The 15,926-nt window shown below is 36.6% G+C and overlaps 1 long non-coding RNA gene across 9 annotated transcripts in view; it reads left to right on the top strand.

Annotated features, from left to right (window-relative positions):
• Positions 1-15,926, top strand: part of LOC134758564 (uncharacterized) — a 281,470-nt gene that overhangs the window by 188,216 nt on the left and 77,328 nt on the right. For 7 of the 9 annotated variants that reach the window (XR_010133896.1, XR_010133899.1, XR_010133895.1 and 4 more), the window contains exon 3: positions 12,877-12,922. This is a non-coding gene — a long non-coding RNA (uncharacterized lncRNA). Of the gene's footprint in view, positions 1-633; positions 3,557-12,876; positions 12,923-15,926 lie in introns of those variants that run through there. The other 2 variants (XR_010133894.1, XR_010133900.1) reach the window with 1 other exon arrangement.

The raw sequence follows: 15,926 nt of genomic DNA on the forward strand, positions 1-15,926 counted from the left end.
TTGTTTTTTAGCTGTTTTCAGTACTTCATCAAGCTGATTTTGTTGCCCTTTTAGAAATCTTAATCAGTAAAAGTTGTCTTCTTTGTAAAACAGTTATGGCATATCTATACTCTAGAATTTTAAGCAGCCATTGAAAAGAATGAGGATATCTACATGTATTGAACTTAGATTAGGTTAAAATATCAACTTGCAGAATAATTGGTACAAACCTATTTTGGTTACTAACAGTAACATGTATATATTTGTATAATTATAGCAAGAGGTAGAAAAAAATACACATAAACTACTAGCTTTAGTTTTCTGCAAGACAGAGAGGGCGTAGAAAGCAAAGGGATTATTAATTTTTTTCTTCATATTTCTACATTGTTTATTTGTTATAATAATCATGCATCACTTTTGTTGTTAAGATAATAATGTGGAAAACTATTTAAAGACTTCCTTACAGTTATTATGTAGGACTATCCCTTTATAAGAACGAATATTTTATGTGAATTATTTGGAATATCATTCATAGTTATTCCCTAAATAATTATCATGCTAGATATTTACTCCATGCATGCTTTAAACACTGAGTCAGATGCTGCAAACTGTCTATTCAATAACCATTCTGCCATTTTCCTTACTATATGAAAGCTTATAATAGTCTCAGAGGCAACATGGCCAGCATAAAAGTAGAACAACAGAACAGAATGAAACATAAGAAAACAGAAACAAACAAGTAGAAGCTCGAATATCCACACAACTAAAAGTGGCAATGATAATAAAATCTGGCTATGGTGACATAAGCGGAAGTTGTTGTGTGGAACGTGCAGGACGACTCCTTCAAAAGGAATACGGACAGGGAGTGCACACTTTTCCAGCCTTCTTGTCTCATTCCTTCTGGCTGCCAGGAACAATGACATGAGAACTGGAGCGCTAACAGCCATTCAGATCATGAGGCAACATTAAGGATGAAAACCACACACTGAGGATGATGGAGCAGAAAAAACGGAGAGAAGGAGATTTTCTGACCATCCCATGGTGCCAGTTGACACACCTGGACTGCCTACTTCTGACTCTCTTGTATTTGAAATAATAAATTTTGTTGTGTTTAATCACTACTATTTTTGGATTTTCTGTTGTATGCAGCTGAATTTAGTTCTAACTGATGTAGACAAGTCTGTCTGTAACTAGATGCATGTGGAAAATAAAACTTTTATGGGAAAAATACAGAATTATGGAATCAAATTCTATATTTTTTGCTTTTGCCGCACAGGCATATTCTTTCCATGCTCCGATCTAGAGTAGCTCACTTGTTAAATCATGGTAATTCTGGTTGTGTCTATTTTGCTTCTACTTCTGATGAATAATTGAATATTTAGAGCTGTTGTGAAAGTTTTTGGTCTCTTTCTCCTGCTAACAATAGAATGTCTTGATGAATTGATTAAGTAAAAATAAAAATGCACTGAGGCAAAAGTGCTACAATCACTTAAACCTGTTTCTAAGGGGTCAAAGTGCTAATTTTTGAAATTCCAGACAACAAAAAATTATCTACTGTAAATAAGAAATCTGAGCTGAAATGGAACACAAGCCTTATTCAATGACATGAGAAAAGACCTGGAAGTAAAGCACCTAATGGGTTCTAATTCCGGCTCTGCCATCTAATCATCATTTGTGCCTGAATGATATTATTTAGCCTATCTATGCCTCATTAGTGAAATGGGATAACTGACCTATAGGGAAAGAAAATATTCGATAGTGAAGTGAAGCATGGTTGAGGGAACTTTGTGAAAGCCTTCCCTCTATGAAAGAAGGTATATTTCTGGAGCAGTTGTGCCTAGTCATCCAGATACTGTATTTATGCTGAAAGCATGATTTGATGCCTGGCAAACAACAAAGAATGTTTTGAACAAACAATTATTGGCAAAGAACAGAGAAGGTGGCATATCTTTTATCATGTTTTACTGGTTGTGAGCAGGCAGCACTTTTTCTTCCTCTTCTAAAAGTTGTCAATGTCCACAATAATGAGAAGAAACTGTAGTACTAGCTTCTTTTATTAAATAGAAAGTTGTTCCCGCTACATAACTAAAATTGTTGCCCTGAATCTCCCATGCAATCCAATTTCCTGTTTTTAAACTTTGATTAAGCGTACAATGGAAATTATTTTCTTCATTTTACAGATAGGATCATTCCAGTTCGGGGACAAGGAATAAATTGATTAAAGTCACTAAAGTATTGAATGGCAGAGCTAGAATCCAAAGTAGTTTTTTTCTGTTTTAACAATATTTATTTATTTATTTATTGTTTATTTTACTTTAAGTTCTGGAATACATGTTCAGAATGTGCAGGTTTGTTACATAGGTATAAGTGTGCCATGGTCGTTTGCTACACCCATCAAGCCATCATCTACATTAGGCATTTCTTCTAATGCTATCCCTCCCTTAGCCCCCCATCCCCCGACAGGCCCTGGTGTGTGATGTTCCCCTCCCTGTGCCCATATGTTCTCATTGTTCAACTTCCACTTATGAGTGACAACATGCAGTGTATGGTTTTCTGTTGCAGTGTTAGTTTGCTGAGAATGATAGTTTCCAGCTTCATCCATGTCCCTGCAAAGAACACGAACTCATCCTTTTTTGTGGCTGCATTGTATTCCATGGTGTATATGTGCCACATTTTCTTTATCTAGTCTAACATTGATGGGCATTTGGGTTGGGTCCCAGTCTTTGCTACTGTGAATAGTGCTGCAATAAACATACGTGTGCATGTGTCTTTATAGTAGAATAGTTTATAATCCTTTGGGTATATGCCCAAAGTAGTTTTTTAACTTTAACACTAGTAGTCTAAACCATACCATATACTGGTATGCACGAGACACAGGGGAGCAAGTTATACCTAATATGCAAGTCTATTAGGGCATATTTAAAGATGTGAGAAATATTCTCTCATTCCATTTCCCTCCAAACTGTATATATGCTAGACAAACCAAATAATCTCAAGTACACAACACACACACAGACAGACACACACACACACACAGACACACACACACATTCCCTATTTATAGTTTTAAAGGAAAGAAAGAACTAGGTCCTAAGCTTCCAAGGAGGAGGATACATATGAGTATGAGCATTTAAATGAAGATTGAAACTGTGGTAATAATTTAGTAGTGACCCAGGCTCTTAGCCATTAAGGGAATTTTCCAAGCAGAATTTAAGATAACAATGGGTCAGAAACTCCAGAGGACAACAGGCACATCTATTTCCTTCACTCCTGGCCCCTCACGGCATATAACAATTTCAGATAAATCAAATGAAGCAAAAATATTTGTAGAAGAAAAAAGGATGCCTGAAACTAATTCTTCTGTCTGTAGGTCAAAGGTCCTTCGGAAACTCTAATAATTTGTGAAACTTAGATGACTCCATTAAGCCATCTAATTCATGTTCTTGGATGTTTAAGATTTGAAATTTAAGATTTCTTTTCCACAGTGACACCTGCAAGACTCTAAGCCCCACCAGGACAAAGAAAAGATGACTTTTCTGTGTTCTTACTATTGTATTCACAGGAATATAATAGTATCTTACCAAGGAGTTTAATGTTGCTAAATTCATAAATCAATGATACTTTGATAAATAATGATCTTACTAAAAGTAAAAAATGTGACAGACTATTAATCACATGTCATTACCAAGTAACACTATTATCTGATTAAGAAGCTGATAAGCCTTTAAATGCTAATGGCAGGTCATATAAGTCAAGAAGGCCAATCTTTGTGTGAATCAAGGTCTAGTTGCCACAGTCTCTCTCTGAAATGCAGCAAATTACTTCAATGTAAACAATGGCTTCACTACACTAACCAGAAATCTAATGGCTCTGAAGAGTTAATGCAGCTTTTACAAGGGGCTAACTTTATACTTGGCAGCAATTTTGACACTAAAAAGTGTGGTCTCCAACAGAATCATATTCATGTAGAATTAAATAAATTTAAATAAATCTTAGCAGAAAAAATATGAACGGCTTAGGCCATCCGTCACCCTTTATTTGGGTTTGGATAAAAGGTGGAAAATGGTGTTCTTTTTTGTAGCTCTAGTTCAAACACAAATAAGAGCGAAAATTCTTACAGTAATTTGATTAAAATTCCTCTAACTACATGTAGAAAGAAATTATTTTGCTACTCTAACTACATGATGTGCACACTTCTGAGCTATGGAATTTCCCTGAAGCAGATGGGAAGCCATTTATTTTGGTAAGGGCATAGCCCTTTTTAAGATTTAGATCTGACAGGAGAGCTGTGTCAGCACAAATGAGAGAAAGCTGGTAGCCCTGGAGCAAAGTCCCTCTGCCAAGAGGACCCAGAAGGAGTTTTTTGGGGATTCTGATAAGAAACAATCCTGCAAAAATGAATAGTAACTCAGATCAGTAGACCCTTCCAACTTCTACTAAGAAATAGGATTAAAAATCTAGGCAAATCCAAAGAAATTATAAATCTAGATTTAAAATGACCTAGAATAATTGTTTATTTTTGTCTACATGAGTCTTGCTCCCCAGTGACCAGAGACAGGGACCCTTTTTGACCAGAATTTCAGACTAAGGTGGATAACTAAATATGTATTAAGTCATATATGTTAGAAATATAATCAACCTGACAACCAAACCCTTAATTTACAGGTGAGGAGTGCAAGAGCCAGACAAGAAAAATGAATTGCCTGAGATCACACTACTAGTTGTAAGCACAGATAGAATTAAACCTAGTTCTTAAGTCCCACCAATTTAATGTTGGAAAACTTTAGTCCCGTTTTGTAAATAATTGTACCATGTTTCCTAAAGAAGCTAGTAAATTATAGAAATAAACAATTTCAATTATAGATTTTGGAATTCAATATTGTAAATCATAGAAATGCACACAAAATATACATAAGAAGAATATACAACAATGATGAAAATAAAAAAATATTCATGATACTTAGCATTGGGAAGAATTTGCAGCAACTGGAATTCTACACTGGTGGGAATATAAATTACTTCAATTACATTATAAAACTATTTGTCAGTATCTGCTAAAGCTAAACATATAATGCTGTATCACCTAGGAATTCTATTCCAAGCCATAGACTTAAGAGAAATGAAAGCATGCATTTACATGAAGATTTGAGCATGAATGCTTATAGCAGTCCAAATTTCCATTAACAGTACACTGGAGCAATACTTTTTGTTATCTTCATGCCATAGAATCTTACATGGCCATGAAAAAATCAAATTATGGCTTTTTATAACAATTTGGATAACTGTCACAGATATAATGATGGATATCTGTCTATGTGTGATATGTGTATACTGTGTATGTGTGTGTGTATCCATTTAACCACTACCCACCCACCCATGCATCCCCTCTTCCCCTTCACACACACACACCATGGGTGTCAACTGAGCTGTACACTTCAGACTTACTTTCTATCCATCACTATATATGTTTATTCCTCAGTTAAAAGTATACATATGGGAATTTATTCTGAACAAAACAGAATAATATGAATTGTTTGTATTCTTATTTAACAGTAAGGATACAGTAATCTTTTCAATCAAAGCACAGTGTTTGAACAATTAGGATGAAGTAATGACATATTAAATGGTAAGTTATTTATTTATGCTGCAGCAGCAAAACTGCCCATTCTACTAAAACTAGAGTTGTGATAACCCATTGAAGGGCTATAAAAATCATTCCTTAAAATATCCCATAATTTTTCTGTTCAGAAGGCATAAATCTTGAAATGAGTAATAATAGTTGAGATGACTAAGAAGAGCTGATTAAGGAAAAGATCAGATGACTAAAGGAATTTAGAGAGAAGGCAGTTGTGGGCAGGTGATATATTGTTAGTCAATATATTCTTTGTTATTCTTTATTATGAGTAAAAACTGAGATAGCTCAAAAAAATTTTTTAAAGGAAAAACTTTAGGACACATAGCAACTCTATGGACTTAGGGGTTGGGACTGGAAACTTTCTGTCACTAATGCTGTCACATCCTCCCACCATGTCTCATAATTTTCTTAGGCACCTCTACATAGAGAAGAACATGTCCACAGGCCTAGGAACATGATCTTAGATCATGATCCTATCTTTTAGACCTAAGCATAAGATTTCAATTTGGTTAAAAAGCCAAACACAATTTTTCTCACCCCACTTTTTCCAAAGGCTTGATCTGCCTGTTGGAATAATGCAGTTATACCAAAATAAGAAAATATAAACCATGTAAGTAAGAAAGTTTGGCAGTTGTCAAGGCCAAGAACTGTGGCTATACCTTAGTGTATCTCATGTTCCCCCTATTTTATGAATAAGATTAACCCTAGTTTTCCATTTCTATTGAATTCTACTTACTTAATATTTATCTCAATATCTGATCTGACCAAACTTAACTTTTACTTTTCTATAGCACTTTGATACAGCTCTTTGGCCAACAATCCCAGTATATCGTGTTGACTGACCAAAATCTATTTCCTTTTCATATCAAAATATCTCCATCCTAGCACTTTGGAAGACTGAGGCGGAAGAATTGCTTAGAGCCCAGGAGTTTGAGACCAGTCTGCGCAACACAGGGAGATCCCCATCTCTACTAACATGTTTTTTTTTAAATTAGTATGGTGTGGTGTTATGCACCTGCGGTCCCAACTACTCGGGAGGCTGAAGTGGGAGGATCTCTTGAGCCTGGGAGGTGAAGGATATAGTGAGCCAAGATCAGAACACAGCACTTAAGCCAAGGCAACAGAATGAGACCTGGTCTCAAAAATAAATAAATAATAAATAAATCAGAAGTCTTCCTCTTGAAGGGTTCTGATATCCCAAAGCTCATGATATAATTTGCTTTACTAACCATAAAAAATATTTTTATTTGAAGAGGATTCTGCTGATAATGTTGCTATTCCAGAGTCTTGCAGAGGTTACTGACAAACCTGTTCCATGATTAGCCAGTGTTTGCCAGTAATTCTTGCCATTTAGCCACCAACTTTTTTTCTTTTGAAGGTGCATGATGATCTTTACTCTCTGAGTCCTTATCTTTGACTGCTATCCAACAAGTCACTCCTATTGCCTGTCTAGCAAAAGGTCTAAACCACTCAAAGTTGTATTTTTAAACATTTTTTACAATAGTTCTACTATCTGTGCTTAAATAATATTGAGTTTATCTTATGAAAATTTTCAGAAAATGTTGCCATCAGAATTCCTCCAGTGTATATTTATATGTTCAAATATTCAAACAGCTTGAATTAAGAATGGTCTGGAAGTCCTCTAATTTGATTTGCTCCTTTTGTAGATAGGACACTTATGATACAGGGAAATAAAGTGATTTGTCTAATGCCATGTGGTTTATTAACAAATAGCAACAAGAACACAACAATAAAAACTATAAGAGACAGTATCTGTGTGATGCTTATCAAGTTTCAAGCAGCATGCTAAATTCTATAAGTGAATTATCTCTTTTAATTCTTACAACAAATCTATGAGGTAGGTACTGTTACTTCCCTTGTCTGATCCCCACTCTGAGAGTCTGAGAGTTCTTTACACCAATCTATAAATCTCTTGTTGAGTCAAGGAATGATGATATCCTTAGTGTTGATGTTAATCTTTTTACAAAAGTAAATGATAGAACGTTAAGGATCATAAATGTTTGTTTTTGCCATTTTAAATATCAGTTATGTGGTAGCCATATTATAATTTGGACTCAGTTATTTTCTTAACTTTATCCTGTTGTTATTTTGTTACCGACCTCTGACCAATGTGATTTGTTTTCTATTTTAGTCATAAATTTGTAACCTAAGCTTGACAGTAAAAGCCAGTGGCTTTCATTAAATAATTCTGAGAAAATCATTGATTACATTTTTTCTTTTCTGAAATCTGGCTGGTATATGTTAATCCAGAGGTCTTTGCAGAATATGTAAAATGACCTGTTTCATGAGCTTGTAATATAAATGAGGTCATTTCTATTTTTAGTACCAAAATTAATCTCTAGAGCCCTCCCATGCCCATCAGCAGGAGCTCAAGCATCTCTCTTGGGACTCTTCGAACTCCCTGAATATTTCCAGAACTCTGGAGACTTTATCATCCTAAGGGGCCAGTTCTGTTTCACACTTTGGGGAAATAATTAGAAAATCTGATCAATTTAATAGAAGGAAGTTCCCCAATTTCTGTTGCAATCACTGTTCTCAGCCACATTTGTCATTGTAGAATTCCAGTGGACACACACATTGGGATATGAAATTCATCTGCTGCTCTGATGATGCAACTACCATCCTGGCAATACTTTCTCAGGATCTAAAGGGCAGGAAGTTTATTTCCAAAATTTTTCCTTATACCACTATGATATTAAGGGCCAGTTCTCAAATCACTCCTACCTTACTGAATCTCTGCCCTGGGAGTAAAACACCACTGTGTCAGTATGGTAGGAAAAAGGGGCCTCAAGCTTGGGCTCCCACAATGTTGTAGTGCCTACATAGATAGACAGCAGAGTCAAACTGCATCAGGTAATTTATGCCTCAGCTACTTAACGGCTGTGTGACCTTGGTCAAGTCATTTATCCTCTCAGTTTTCCTATGGTAAAATGTATATCTTAAAATGCCTACTTCATAGTTGTTTCGAGATGATCTGTGTAAGGTACACAGAAAAATCCTTGACACAATATTATTATTTTATTACTATTAAACAATGCTCATTGTCTGAAAGCACACCCAGTATTGGGAGTGGCTAGTAGCTTGAGAAAAACTCCCGACTGCCTTTGCTCTCCAACCCAAGGCCATGTAAGTTTTGGCACAGAAATCAGTCACCACTTCAGGCACTCTAAGTTGTTTGCTCCTACTGAGATGCCTCTGGGAAATCTCTCCTACCTGTGGACCACTGCTGTCTAACCATCAAAATCTGTTAAAAATGATGAGCTTCTATTAAACCTCGAAAGGAACATGGTGAAGTTCTTGCTCTCTTCTCAAAAGGTTCCTTGACCGTTGTACAAATGTTTCCACCTTCTTCCCAGTGATAAACACTACCTATTAAGCAGGCATTCAGAAGGACAATTTTTACCCAAAAAGGAAATCGTGTATACCCTTCCAGGGCAATTGATCCATACTTGCTTCATATTTATAATAGAAAAGGAGACCTTAGAAAGACATTCTAGAATCAAAAAAGAAACTCCTCCAAGGCAATTTTCCCTTTACACCAAGATAAAGAAGTGGCTAGTGACTCATACAATACAGACTCTTGCTTTTTTTCTTAAATAGTTTTATCTAAATTATGTGTCATATCCCCATACCTAATTGTATAGGTTTGCTTTCTTATATGAGAACTCATGGGTGTATCTAAAGGAAATCAGATGGAATGGACAATAGAGTATTAAAAGCAACATAAATAAATTTTTAATAATATAAGCAGAACAAGTTGTGCTTCCTTAAAATCATACATATATTCACGAAGCTGTTGCTAATTCAGAGAAGGATTGATTAAAATTTTCCCAGCTAGTAAATAATTCCCAAAAGCTGTTTGCAAAGTTACATTACTGGTAACCTAATCACATCCTATGAAAAAATAAAATTCCCTCAACATCACACCCTTCATCCTGCCTGCATCTCCTACTAATGCACCTAACATGAGGCCTGTTCATCCAGTAAATATTTAATCCACTCTATTTATTATATGCTTTTAATCTGCCTTTATAGTATATCCATTCATTCCCAGTGAGTTCTCTGTATTGTCTCTTAAATAAAAAGGACAAAGGTTATAAAAACTCTATATAAATATCATACACTTCACATGCTCATATTAAGAACTAGAAAGTGTTGATTTGTACTTTATACCAATCTCAGAAAACATCATAAATTGTAGAACGAAAAAGTATTTATAAAAACAATGTTTCTGTTTTTTGAAGGAACTGGAGAAAAAAATGTATCACACTTTTTTTTAGAGGAGAAAAATAGTCAGATTAATAAAACCATTAGAATTCATTTAGAGTGTGCATGAGTTGAGATTTTCTGCACTCAGAATCTAGGGCTCTCTCATCTAGTTATTTGAGAAGTGATTGTTGTTGGTTTATAAAGTATGCTGTGGTCAGTACATTACTTTTAAAGGAGAAACCACATGATCCTTAAGTGTGAAAAGTAGATGTGCATTACTTATAGTATTTGCTTATGACACAACAAAGCATCAACATTACTTTAACTGTCTTTATAATGTGCTGCTATGATGCCATCAAGAGAACCAAACTTTGGTAGCTCAAGTTCATGGATACCCTATTATAATGCCATTATGGTAGGAAAATGATTTTAGTGCAAGTTAATGGAAACCACATTACACTGGTAAGCAATTTTATTGTAAGTCTATGAAGACCACATTATGATGGTCAAACAATTTCCCTGTAAGTCTGTGGAGACTGCATTAATAATGCCATTATAAGAGCAAAACAATTTCAAATAAACTCTATGGGGACTCATTTCACTGTCATGATGGTGGCAAAATGATTTCAGTATATGTTTATGGAGAACCCTTTACAATGCCATTATGACAGCATTACAATAGTAAAAAGAAATTATCGGGAGTCCATTATTATGCCATTATAATTCCATTACATTGGTAAAAAGAATTCAGAGTAGTTCTACAGCAACACCGCTACAATGGTAACAATTAGGTCATAGAAAATATTAGGGGGCATGACATTTAAAAAGGAAAAAACAGATCTAGGTTTGGAAAGATCAGATTAATGTCCAGAAAGAAATCACATCTATTCACAAAGTTTTACCTTACTGGGTTCATGTAATTTTATAAAAACTCCTTTGCCTCTAGATTATCCAGTTTGTCACCATACCTGGAAGTATTTGTGATTTAAATTAAACATTAAATTCTTCCTCTAAAAGGTCAGTTATTTTTATTGCTTCTAATATGTTGCCACCTCAAATATGGTGCCCCTGGAGACTCTATCCTACCTGTGGACCTCTGTTGTCTAGGTCTTTGTACATCAGAGAAAAATGAATATTCATCCTCAATAGGGAAGAAGTGAAGATCTTGATCTCTTTATTTCCAAAATGTTCCTTGACCTCTATACAAATTTGCTCTACCTCTCCTAGGTGATCAATACTACCTTTTACATGGGTATTCATTAACAAATTCATAGTTGACTAGTGTTAAAGAAGATTTTGCTACTGCCATCAGTCATTTCATTTCATGAAGATGAATCTATTATATCATTACTATAGATTATATCCCTATATTCATCCAGCTGATTGATAAGCATGGGCTATTGATAAGAATGTAATGTCTATAAGAATAAGCCTGTGAATAATTGCCTTACACAGTAAAAGAAACTTTGCAGATGTGATTAAATTAAGGATGCTGAGATTGGGGGGATTACCCTTGATTATCTGGGTGCTCCCAATATTATCACAAGAATTCTTATAAGTGGGAGGCAGGAGAATTAAGGACAAAGAAGGCTATGTAAAAACAAGCAGAGACTGGTATGATGAAACAGTAAACCAAAGAATGCTGGTGGTCTCTGGAAGTTATGAGAGTTGGGAAATTGATTTTTCTTCTGGAATCCTCCAGAAAGGACCAGTTCTGCTGATTTTAGCCCCATAAGACTGATTCTAAATGTCTTACCTCTACTGAGATAGGAGAATAAATCTGTGCTGTTTTAGGCCACTAACTTTTTAGTAATTTGTTAAAGCAGCAATAGGGAGCTAACACATTCAGTAAAATAGATTTTTTAATCTGCTGTGAAATAACCAAATTCAAAAAGTTTGTTCTATTAAAAAGACCGGAGTTATCATCTATGTTCAACTTTTACAACATGGAGAATGTAATAATATATTTTTATATCATCCATTTGTTTGCATATCTATCAGCATTGTAGAATATATTTTAAGGAGAACCATTTAATTTTTTCCACCCTTATTGTGCTGTTCCTTTTGATTCAAGTACATAATCCTTCAAATAAGACATTTGGAAAAAGAGGAAACACCAAAAACTTTGAAAACATACAGACTGATACTGACATCAGGAAACTTATGAAACTTAGATGAATATTTTAAACTAACGGTATCTCTAGAAATATCTCATTCTTTCTACAAATGTTTGTTCTTTCTTTCCTGGCAAGGCAGAGAATACATGCATATGGAGATATTTCAGGGGCTATGAAAAGAAGAAAAAAAATACAGAGGGTCAGTCATCGAGTGTGGGATGAAGAAAGTGCAAAATTGGCATGGTGTGCAAAAACAAATCACACTCAGCATGGGTCACCATGCTCATTTGCATTCCCTCAGCTTTTTGCAGTTAGGCTGGGGACATAGAAGTGAGTTCTGGCAGATGAAAATGTGAGTGGAAATTTTGTGTCACTTCTTATTCAGGACATTTAGGAGCTAGTGTCCCTCCTACTCTCTTTGTCTGCTACAACCAATTTGAAAATTGTATGATGATAAGGGGACATAAAGAAAAGCCTCAATCCTTGAATTGTTAAATGGAAAATAGCCTTCTGCTAAACTATGTTGCATAACTTTTATTGTATTAAGCTACAAAGATTTTGAGGCTTGTATGATTTGGTAGTTAGTATTAATTAACTGAACTGATAACATACACGGAGTAAAAAAAATTTGAAAATTCCCACCCAACATTATTTTTATATTTGGAATTAACCCCAATTTTTCCAAATGTTACAGTATCTCTTCTGCTGCCCCTCACCCAAAATGCATGTATCTTTTAGTTTTCATGCCAACATAGAAGAAAAGGCCACAGGAGACATGACTTAGAGAGATGACTCTTCAAAAGGATGTTTGAAACTCGGTAGAAAAACTGGAATCCTGGAATAGCATCATTTCAGGGAGGGTGGTACATATCGAAACATATTTTGTCACTGTTGTTTAATTTGTTTTCTTAACAGAGAGGTGGAGTCAGATTTGAGAGGCAGAAGAAAGTTTCAGAGCAAGGTAAGTTTGGAAGGTCTAACATCAATGTTATTTACACAGGGAAGAGAAGTGAATCTAGTTTAATGCAATTATGGGAGCTGAATGAAGCCAAAGCAACAAGTATTCCAAAGAAAGATTCATTTTAAGACACTTCAGTGAACTTCGGGCTCCATCATAAAGACTCATGCTTTACCCAATATTCAAGGGTGTGCTGGCATGAATGTAAGCCACTAAGCTCTCCCTTCAAGAGAATCTTCCGTGGGGTGACTTATCCACCTGTAGTACCTTGAGATCCACTGTGTCCTTCCTATTGAGGCCATCTTTCTCCTAACACAATCATGGCAGAAAGAATGAGCATAGTGGGAGTTCTTGAGCCAGGACATTCTTGCCAGTGCTAGACTCTAATAAGCAGCTTTTGCTGGGGAACTTCTTATCACTCTGGCCAAGACTTTCTCAGAACTGCTCTCAGTCTACAAGTTCTCCTTTCTCCCCATTCTCCTTTCACAAACTTTATACCCGCATTGTGCTAGAATACAAGTCTTGCCTTCTTCTGCTCCCTACTACTTAAGCTTCAGAGATTTTCTCTTATCATCAAGAGCTTCTTGAGAGTCCTGAACTTACACCAGTGCTACTGGAAGTTGTGGCTGGGACTGGCTCCCTTACCACCCAGAGAGCAATGAGGACACTCACCCTGAGTAGAATGTGAAGCATGGCTAACGCTTGGCACAAGCTGGTTGCCAAACTGCTAAAAATTTCACCATTGCTGATCTTGGGAAAGTGTACTAAGAGAGAGAAGGCCCCTTTCTGAAGTGATTATTCATGTATTCGAGAGATATAGGGGAGAAAAATTCTTAATAGGGGAGCAGAACTCGCCAGTTATTACCAAGCATTATTGATTCCTTTCATAAGAATAATGGGACATGGTTAAACAGTTAAAGTATTAGAACCAGAGGTACTTTTTTCGTAGCTTAATAGAGTTACAGAACTCCGGATGTGTTTAAATGCTCAGCCAAGGCAACAGGACTCTTGTGATAAATTCTTATTAGGAAAACCTGGGATCTTAAAACAACATTTAAGGACTTCTGCATATGTGTGTCCTCCAAGGATTCTGACTGTGCAACTCCCTACCCCCTTAAATCTCAGAGCTTACAGAGGCATACCATTCCTCCCTACTATAAGCTGAATTTTCTCCCATAAGAAAAGATCTTGCTTAGTGTATTAGTCTGTTCTCATGCTGCTTATAAAGACATTTTGGAAACTTGGTAATTTATAAGGAAAAAGAGATTTACTGGACTCACAGTTTCACATGGCTGGGGAGGCCTCACCATCATGGCAGAAAGTAGAGGAGGAGCAAAGGCACGGCTTACATGGTGGCAGGCAAGTGTGTGTGCAGGAAAACTGCCCTTTATAAAACCACCAGATCTAATGAGATTTACTCACTATCACGAGAATAGCATGGGAAAAAACCCATTGCCATGATTCAAGTACCTCCCACTGGTCTCTCCCACGACACATGGGGGTTATGGGAGCTACAATCCAAGATGAGATATGGGTGGGGACACAGGCAAACCATAACACTTAGGATTCTTCCTCATATAGTAACAGTTGGCCCTCTTGGGAGCAGCCCCCATATAGTCTCCTCACTGCCAATCTGAGTAGCTGGGTGAAATCCTAGCATAGCCTGGCTGAGGATATGCCAAGCCTTTTAAAAAGGTAAGATACCAAACCCCAAAGAGCCTAAGAATTAGCTAGGATGTATTAGCAGGAGCCAAAGAAGTACTCCTTAGGGTTGGATTCTAAGGGTTCTTGATAAAAAAGATTCAAAATGAAAGACTAGATAAGCAACAATTCAATAGTTTAGAGCCCCTTGGGATTTGGGATTCAACTCCCTAGGGAAAGACCCTAGGGTACGTGTGGCTTGTAAAATCCTGAAGAAGAGGTGGCTATTGCTGAACAAACTCCTGCCTGTGTTTCTCCTGATAGATAGCAGGGGAAGGATTAACAGGCTAAGGAAAGTGATTAGGCTGGAATGGGTACATTTTGTGAGGTCAGAATACCTAACAGAAGATTATTCTGTGGAGAGGCTTAGAGAACACACCATTCACCATGGTCAACATGAATGTATTTTTGAGAGTGTATTCTGTGATCATAATACAGCTGCATTCAGTGGCGGCTCTCCCCGCAGGTCAAGGGTGATGGTGGGAGAGTATTATAAGCTGAAGTGTGTCTCACCCCACAAAAATATGCTAAATTCCTAACCCCCAGTACCTCAAAATGTGAGCTTATTTGGAAATTGGGTGTTTATAGAGGTGATCAAGTGAAAATGAGGTCATGAGGAAGGGCCCTAATACAATATGACTGCAAACTACCAGAAGCTAGAAAGAGCCAAGGAAGGAATTCCCCGTAGGTTTCAGAGGGAGCCTGACCCTGCTCCCCAATTTGGGGTACTTTGTTATACAAGCCCCAGGAAACTAATTCAGAGAGGCATTCATAGAGCTGGGCTTAATAGCCATGGTGGTGATGGTTCCCTTAGGTAATAGAGACCATGTGGCAGGACTTATATGCCAGAAGCTAGGGGACTGGAATTTCCATCAGTAATCACCAGTATCAAAGGGGCAGTCAAGAGAGTTCAACCTTTAGGGACTCGTAGAGCTGGTTAATAAAGCATGGGATCCTTTGAGGCAAATGAGATGTGCAGCCAATGAAGGCACTGCTTAACATCCAAAATCAGAATAAGGTGAGAGGAGTAGGAGACCTCACAAAAAAAGTTACAACTACATGCCCAGTTCCTAACCTAAGCCAAATTTCAGATCTGGAATTTATTGACTAGAAAGGTATCAGGCTTCCAGGATAATGCACATGCAACCCAACTGCAAGTACATGTCTGCAGTCTTTCTCCAAAGGGATCTATGGCCATTAACTTAGGTGAGTATAAACTGGAGAAAGATGACTAGCCAGGCATTTTGAAGCTTGTTGGATATTGTCACCCATAGGCCCAAGGCGTCATCATAGCCCACTGAGGTAA

Source organism: Gorilla gorilla, chromosome 4 (assembly GCF_029281585.2).
Source record: "Gorilla gorilla gorilla isolate KB3781 chromosome 4, NHGRI_mGorGor1-v2.1_pri, whole genome shotgun sequence".
NCBI classification, from domain to species: Eukaryota; Metazoa; Chordata; class Mammalia; order Primates; family Hominidae; genus Gorilla; species Gorilla gorilla.